We start from the raw sequence: 8,578 nt of genomic DNA, 5'->3' as shown, positions 1-8,578 counted from the left end.
CATTATAATTTTATCATTTTATCATTGTGACTGTAACCAAGTCATATCTTATTTACACTGGTGAATGGTAAGCACAAATTTATAAATTAATATGAAAACAACATTCCCTGTTTGTTCAGAAATTTGGAAGAAATGTAGATTCTAATGTAGGGATGGATTTATTTTAGATAATATTGGCCAAAGCAAATATTGCAATGTTAAAATGGTATTATATAATAAAAATTAATGAAGTATTAAAACATCAAGTTAAAGAAAGTTATGTTTTGCCTGGCTGGTGTGGCTCAGTGGTGGAGCATCAACCCATGCACCAAGAGGCCACCTGTTGATTCCTGGTCAGGGGGCATCAGGAGGCAGCCGATCTCTCTCATTGATGTTTTTCTCTCTCTCTCCCTTTCCCTTCTTCTCTCTAAAAAAATCAAAAACATATTTTTGAAAGTTATGTTTTAATTGAGCAGCTTGGTCAGCTGCTTCTGGAGCCCATGCCTCCCAGCCCTCACTGACTTGTTTAATCATTTACAGTCGTCATGAGGGTGACCCAGCTCTAAAGGCCATTCTGTTAAACTGTATCATCATCACGTGCTGCAACCCAGCGCCACATGTGCGTGCCGAGTGCTCTGGCGGCACCGGAGAGCAGGGCAGCTCGCTGAGTTTGTCCACAACCATTCCCACCATCCAGGTCACTGGCTGTGGGAGGAGGGCAGCACCCAGCGGGGAGGGAACGTGTCTGGAGGCGAGAGCATCTTCAGAAACATCCCTAGAGCAGAGGATACTCCTTTTTTAAAAATCTTGTATCCCTATTAGTGGGTTTCCTAAAGTGATATTTTATTTTTATTTGTTAATGGTACCAAAGATGTTTGTCTTCATTAAGAATTATAAATTAGGCCCGCCCCTCGCTCCGCGGCGTGGGCTCCGGGCAGGCGGCAGGCAGCGGGAGCGGCAGGCTGCGGGTCACGTGAGGACGCGCGCGGCGTGGGTGGGTACGGGGAGCCCGGCGCCGGAGGTCGGGGTGACAGTCCCGGGGAGCGTGCTGGAGGGGACCGCGGAGTGGCTCAGATTCCCAAGAAGAAGATAATGGATTGCACATCAGTTGTTCTCTAAGTGCTTGGACTCAGCAGTGTGCAGATTTGTTGCAAAGCCCCGAAGATGGCAACTCCTTACGTCCCAGTTCCCATACCCATAGGGAGTTCTGCTTCCAGCTTCACAGCCAGCAGAAACCAAAGAAGTTCCTCTTTGGGGAGCCTCTCAACAAGCTCAAACTCTTCCAAAGGCCAGTTGGAAGACTCAAATACAGGAACCAGGAAACAGACCAGTGCACCTGGTCAAAGGGATAGCGCCTCATCCGTCTGTAGCAGCCCCCTCCTTAGGACTAAGTTTACAAATGCCGATTCTTGCATTGAGTATTCGACTAGACCAAGAGAAAGTGAAGAGCAGAATCTTGAAACAGCGAATTTGGAAGATAGGCCTTCTACCCCTACTATTCTGGGTTATGAAGTGATGGAAGAAAGAGCGAAATTCACTGTGAGTATTGACCTTTCCTGCACACCTGTAGAGTGAAAGACTGACTCACCTTATTCTACACTTGTGTTAAATTGATTGACGTTAGTATGTACTTGTAATTTCCTAAAGATGAAATTCACGTGGTTTTTGTCATTGTAGTAAACTTTTGTTTTACTTGAATGAATTGGCACAAACCAGACATATGTGTGAAACTAGCACACAGGTCAAGAAAGAGTGTAACTAGCATCCAGAACCACCACCAGGCTCTCCTCCAGGCAGCACCCTCTTTGCTGACAGGCTCCGTGAATGTTGCCTACGTCTGTACCTTGCGAAAATGGAATCGTGGAGCGCGTACTCTTGGGTGTGTTTCTTCAGCATTGTGTTTGTGAGACTCCTCCTTGACCTTGCATGTAATCCCAGGTAGCACATTTTTATTACTGATACCATTCCTTTCCGTGAATGTGCATCCATCCTCCGGTGGCAGGGCACTTGGATAATTTCCAGTTTGAGGCTCTTGAAAGTACTACTGCTATGAACCTTTTAGTACTTGTCACTCAGTAAACTCATAGATGCATTTCTGTTTGATATCAGCCGAGGAATGAAATTGCTGGACCATATACCCAACTTTAGAAGATACGGACGATGCACCAGAAAGGTTGTACTAATTTACACTCGTAGGCTGTGTATGAAGTTCCAGCTACTCCACACCTTCCCAACATAGCGTGCTTTCCATCTTTTTCATGTTGGCGATTCCAGTGGGTAGAGTGATATCACCTTGTGGTCTAAATTTGCATTTCTTAATGACTAATTAAATCGAAGGCAGTTTTGGCCATTTGGGTATAAAAAAAAATTATAAATTAGAATTAATATTATGTATTATTATATAATACGGCTCACTCCTCACTCGCAGGCTCACTAGCATAGTATGCTTAAATACTCACGGGGTGATTGATTACTCGTGGGGTGTGATTAAGTAATTAAGCTGAGGAGGCTCTGGGAGCCGCCAGTTGCCTGCCCTAGTGGTGTTTGCAGAACCAGCTGGGCCAGAGCCTCCACACCTGCCCAGGGATGAAACTGCCAGCCTGTGCTCCTTGCAGGCCCCCTCCTGTCGCCAGGCTGCTGTGGCTGCCATGACAGGGGCACGGCACCCACCCCGCCTCGCCGGAGCTCAATCCCCGATGGCCGAGACCCCACTGCCCCATTTTGCTTTCATTAAAAATGTTTGTGTATTTCCAACCCTCAAGCCACTGGCTTCTGCCAGCGGAGGCAGCCTGTGCCCTGGGCAAGGTCACCTCTGAGGAGGCCAGGGGCCTGTGGCTGCCACAAAGGTGGTTGTGAGCATAGGGGCTGAGGTTGGGGCCACACGAAGGCTCCTGATTCTGCATGACCTCTCAGTGGGCCCCACACGGTGAGCCCGGGATCCGTTCATGATTCACCTGGGTCATCGGCTACAGCTGTTTAATGGTCTACCACAATAAACGAGTCATCCTAACAGCTCGAAAGCTATTTCTGGCCCTGATCCTTACCCAGCAGTCCCAGCAGATCCTCGCCCTCCGCACCCTCAGCACACGCCCACATGTTTGAACCTTCCCCAGCTAAGATGAACAACACATTGGGAGGCAGGAAAAGAAGGCTGCTAGGACCTAATAAAAACTCAGGCCTGGCTGGCATGGCTCAGTGATTGAGTGTCGACCTAGGAGGCAGGAGTTCATGGTTCGACTTCCTGGGTTGTGGGCTTGATCCCCGGTGTGGGGCCTGTAGGAGGCAGCTAATCAATGATTCTCATCATTGATATGTCTATCTCTCTCTCCTTCTCCCTTCCTCTCTGAAATCAATAAAAAAAAATTTTTTTTTAATCAAAGAGAGTTTGGCAGAGGGACTGGCGGAGGTCTGCCCTGGGTAGGGCCTCTGAAGCTCTCGGATTCTGATACGGGGGCCTTGTGCCTGTGCCTGTAAGTGGTCTCCTCTGTGCCGCCTCTTTCAGCGCCAGGGGAATGGCCTGCAGGAGGAACTCTCCAGCAGGCAGGCGTCTTTGTATTGAGTAGCTACTCTCTCTTGTCTGTATATCTATTGTAACAGTCAATGCAGCTCAAGTGCCTTGAACAGTGTCTGGCACGTAATTGATACCAGTGGATATTTCTTGGAAGTAAATAAATTCAGAATGAGAAAGTTCACTCTGCGTCTGAGCTGAGAGCATTGCTTTCTGAGCCACCCAGCACTTTTCCCAGGCAGGGCGACTGCACATTTTGAAAAGACGAGGCTAGCCCAGTGGTTCTCCACCTTCTGGCCCTTTAACTACAGTTCCTCATGCTGGGACCCAACCATTAAATTATTTTCATGGCTACTTCCTAACTGTAATGTTGCTACTGTGATGAATCGTCATGTAAATATCTGATATGCAGGATGGTCTCTGGCGACCTCTATGAAAGGGTCGTTGGACTGCCAAAGGGGTCGCGACCCACAGGTTGAGAACCGCTGCTCTAGTGTGACACGTGAATCAATGACTGCAAACAGCTCTACAAAGACACACAGCGGAGCGCCAAGACCGGCTGCCCGGGCACCGGCCAGCTCTGCCCCTGGGGGCCTGGCTCGAGGGCCTCTGGGGGCCTCTGCCCCCCCCCCCCCCAGCACGTGGCCCTAATGGCAGCACCTTCCTCTCAGGGCTTTTGTGAGGAGGAAGTGAGCGAATGGGCAGAAAGCTGTAGGAAAGGGCCTGGAGCACGCTCCTAAGTGCTGGATGCCGCGTGCTGTGTCAGCATCGGCACTTTTCTGAATCCCGTGAACTTGCTGAAATCGGGTGTGATGACTCGGTAAAAGAAGAGCGTTGACTTCTCCCCGCAGGGCCCGGCAGACCCCCCACACCCTAAGCCTCCGAAGGTCTTCTCCCGCGGGCCCAGGGTGGCGGGCAGCTCTAACCACTTGCACAAACGCCTGCAGCTGCTGCTCCGCAGAGCCCAGCGCCGGGAGATGAGTCACACGTCACACTGTATCCCGATGCCCAAGGCTAACATGTGGCCGAAGAGGCGAGCATGGGTGCCCTCCAGGAGGTAAGCTGTTTCTCCTGCTCCTTCCAGGCCCTCCCGGCACCCATCGGTCTGGGCTGGGTTCCTGTTGGAGGAACCCAGGTTTTGTGTATTTGGTTAAATTCCATGTTTATTCTATGGCCACTTCTCAAGCAATGATCCCAGGAGGCAGCACCTTGTCCTCCAGAACCACCTGTCCTCCTCTGCCCTGTGCAGTCACTGCAGGGCTCCTGTCCCACCCAGGCCGCATTCCTTCACACGGACAGCCTCGAACCCAGGGCTGCCGTCAAAGGGAAAGGGAGAGACAGACGCAAAAACCCAACAGTGCAGCCACTTGGGGGTGGAGGGTGGGGCACAGGTACTAATCCCATGGAGGGGAGGGGGGGCTGGTTTTAGCCCCAGTGGCCATCGGTGCTCACCAGACCTCCGAGTCCATGGTTTGGTGTCCACCTCTCCCAGAATGCTCAGCGTCTTCTACAGCAAAAATGAAGGTGGTAGGAGAAGATTCTTATGTCTACACCTTATGACACTGACAAGGCCATATGAAAAGATGTTCCCCAAACACAAAGCTGGAAACTCTCTAAGCAACTTCTTTATTTTTTTAAATAGGTTTTTATTGATTTCAGAGCAGAAGGGAGAGGGAGAGAGAGAGAAACATCAGTGATGAGAGAGAATCATTGATTGGCTGCCTCCAGCACGTCCCCTCTAGGGATCAAGCCCACAACCCAGGCATGTGCCCTGACCTGGAATCGAACTGTGACCTCCTGGTTCATAGGTCAACACTCAACCACTGAGCCACACTGAGCAACTTCTTTATTTAAATGCATTTTGACAGACCATGTAATGATGACATAAATTAATATTTGTTGAAAAGGAAAAGTGATCAGTACATGATACATTTTTAAGAGTAGTAGACGTGTGTGTATTGTATGATACCATTATTAAAAAATGAATAAAAGAATAAATATATATATATATATATATACGGCATTGGTATATGTATACAGTTGGTATATGTAAAAGTAGGTATACAGTTGTAATGCAAATAAATAATACAACAATTAATAAAATAATAATAATACTAGAACAAACTCTGCTTCACATACAACTGTAAACCTGCTTTTGTCCACCCCTGTATATAGAGAGAGACCTCAGGTATAAATATGTAGATATTAATTCTGTGTATGTAGTACTTTATTATTTTAGTGGTTTGTCGCCTCTATGAATTTTTATTTATTTTTTGCAATGAATATATAACACTATTAAAGAAAAAAATATATTAGACACACACACATGCTCAACCAAAGGCATCTGCTTCCAACAGAGAAGTTTCAAAACAGAACCTCTTCATTTAGAGTCCCTGTGTCTCCTCAGACTCCCTCCGCATAGCGTCACCCTCCCATTCCCACTCACATGGTCGGTCAGGCCCCTGGGGGCATCTTGGTGAGACATGTGGCTGCCATGTCCCCACCTGGAGCCCTTGGGCCGTCCCTGTGGTCCGTGCCAGGGGCTGGGACATTAGCCCATCGGTCACCTCTGCGTGCAGCAGCCAGCCTGATGCCCGGACTGGGGAGAGGTGACACCCTATCTATAATAATAAAAGTGTAACATGCTAATCAAACCGGACAGCCGAACGACCTTCCAGGTGACCTTCCAGACGAAGCTGGGGCTGCGAGGGCTGAGCCCCTTGCACAAATATTGTGCATCAGGCCTCTAGGAAAAGATAAACACGGAGGAGAAAGAAGTGATTCGCTTGGACCACACTCCGTGGAGAGGTGAGAGGCAGGCTGCTCCCAGGCAGGTGGGGATGCCGGACGGCCGCCTCCGCGTGGGGGATGGGATGCCGGAACGGCCGCCTCCGCGTGGGGATGCCGGGAGAGCTGCCTCCGCGTGGGGATGCCGGGAGAGCCGCCTCTGCGTGGGGATGGGATGCCGGGACGGCCGCCTCCGCGTGGGGATGCCGGGAGAGCCGCCTCTGCGTGGGGATGGGATGCCGGCACGGCCGCCTCCGCTGGGTGGGGAGCTGGCCTGGATTTAAGCCTCATTGCAAACAGGACTCGGAGCCACGCGCCAGCTTTAATTACAGCTAACCCTCGCATCGAGGCGGGCCGGCCTCCTTGAGTGGAATTTTCCATTCGACTCGCGGACAATGTTTTATGTCAAATAAGCTATAAAATGAGCTGAAAAGTCAAGGCTGCAACCAGGTGGCCCAGAAGGAAGACCAAGTGGAAGGTGGAGGGCACCGTTTAATAGAACCTCACATCCCTGGCATCACCCGTCACCAAGACGCAGCAGCAAACACAAGGACACGGGGAACCTACGAAACGCAGGACTCGAGGCCAGTGGGCCATCCTGGCCCTTGTCTAACGGGACACCTGCGAGGAAACCCCACAGCAAAGAAGCTCCGCCCACGAATTCCCTTTCAGTGACACGCTCCCGCCCTGAATTCAAACAGCTGGAAGGAGCTTCCCTGAATTCAAACAGCTGGAAGGAGCTTCCCTGAATTCAAACAGCTGGAAGGAGCTTCCCTGAATTCAAACAGCTGGAAGGAGCTTCCCTGAATTCAAACAGCTGGAAGGAGCTTCCCTGAATTCAAACAGCTGGAAGGAGCTTCCCTGAATTCAAACAGTTGGAAGGAGCTTCCCTGAATTCAAACAGTTGGAAGGAGCTTCCCTGAATTCAAACAGCTGGAAGGAGCTTTCCAGAACTACCCGCGAGCCTTCGGAAATGAGAGGTGGCCTCCTGGTGGGGAAGGTGAGCATCCCTTCCCGACAGGCCGCCTTGTGCCAGGCGCCTAAGAAGGAAAGCCTTAGAGCAGGGTTCTCAACCTGTGGGTCGCGACCCCTTTGGCGGTTGAACGACCCTTTCACAGGGGTCGCCTGAGACCATCCTGCATATCAGATATTTACATGACGATTCATAACAGTAGCAACATGACAGTTAGGAAGTAGCAACGAAAACAATTTTATGGTTGGGTCACAACATGAGGAGCTGTATTGAAAGGGCCAAAAGGTTGAGAACCACTGCCTTAGAGCTAGACAGCCTCAGCACCCACAGTTCCCAGTTTCAAGCCACGCAGGAGGCGTGTGAAGACACCGTGACATTCCATGGTCAGCACCCGGGGCCCATAGGAGGGACTCGGGCAAGGGGAGAGGAAGCGTTAAAATCAATGACGGAGCCATCAAACCGAGGGAGAGTCAGGCGGCCCGTGTGTGTGCAGGGAATGAGCCTCGGCCGGGTTCCCCAGGTTCTGCTCACATGGGGAGGGTGACACGGAACTCAGATCCTAGAACTTACAACTACAGGTAGCTCAGGGGCAGGACCCCCAGCCCCACCCCCCCACCCCCAGTCACCACACTGTTGCCTGTGTCCATGAGTTAGCTTTTCTTTCTCTTTTGCTCAATCCCTCCCCCCGTCACCCACACTGTCAGACTCCACCTGGGAGTCTGTCCCTCTTATTTGCTAGTCCAGATGGCCCTCTCAGGTCGGCCTGAGCCCTGCCGTGGGATTTCCCTCTCGGATGCCCGGCGGGCAGGTGCAGGGACTGCGGCCCAAGCAGGGAACTGAGGAAGGGCCTGTGGGTCGGCCTGCGTGGTCCTCGACAAGTGGGGGCAGCTGCCTCCTGGCTGAGCCTCAGGGTGAAGATTCAGCCAAGGGTCTCCACCTGGTGGCTCTTCCGAGAGGGCGTGCACCCCAGGGCACACCCCAGGGCCATCCACGCACTTCACGTGCCCAGGGCACAGCTCTGGCCCAGCCGCCACCACTCAGCAGTGGGAGCCCCCCAAGTCCTGTCTCAGCCGCAGCCTCCATCCTCCCCGCAGGTGGACGACCGTGGGGGCCATTTCAGCCTCAGAACTGCCCTCCCCCAGCAGGCAGGGGAACAAGACTGTAGCTCAGATATCACAAACCGGGAGCCTGAAAGCTAAATTCTAAGTTGTTTCGGACCCCACTCGATTTGTTTGCTTTCACTACCTGCCAACACTTTAAAACATCTCGAATTTTCACACGAAAACCTCACTTTCTATCTTCTAGTTAAAAAGCAGGTGCTCCGCCCGGCA

This window comes from Myotis nattereri (genome assembly GCF_964212035.1).
Source record: "Myotis nattereri genome assembly, chromosome: 6".
Classification (NCBI taxonomy): Eukaryota; Metazoa; Chordata; class Mammalia; order Chiroptera; family Vespertilionidae; genus Myotis; species Myotis nattereri.
This window is presented reverse-complemented; position numbering follows the sequence as displayed.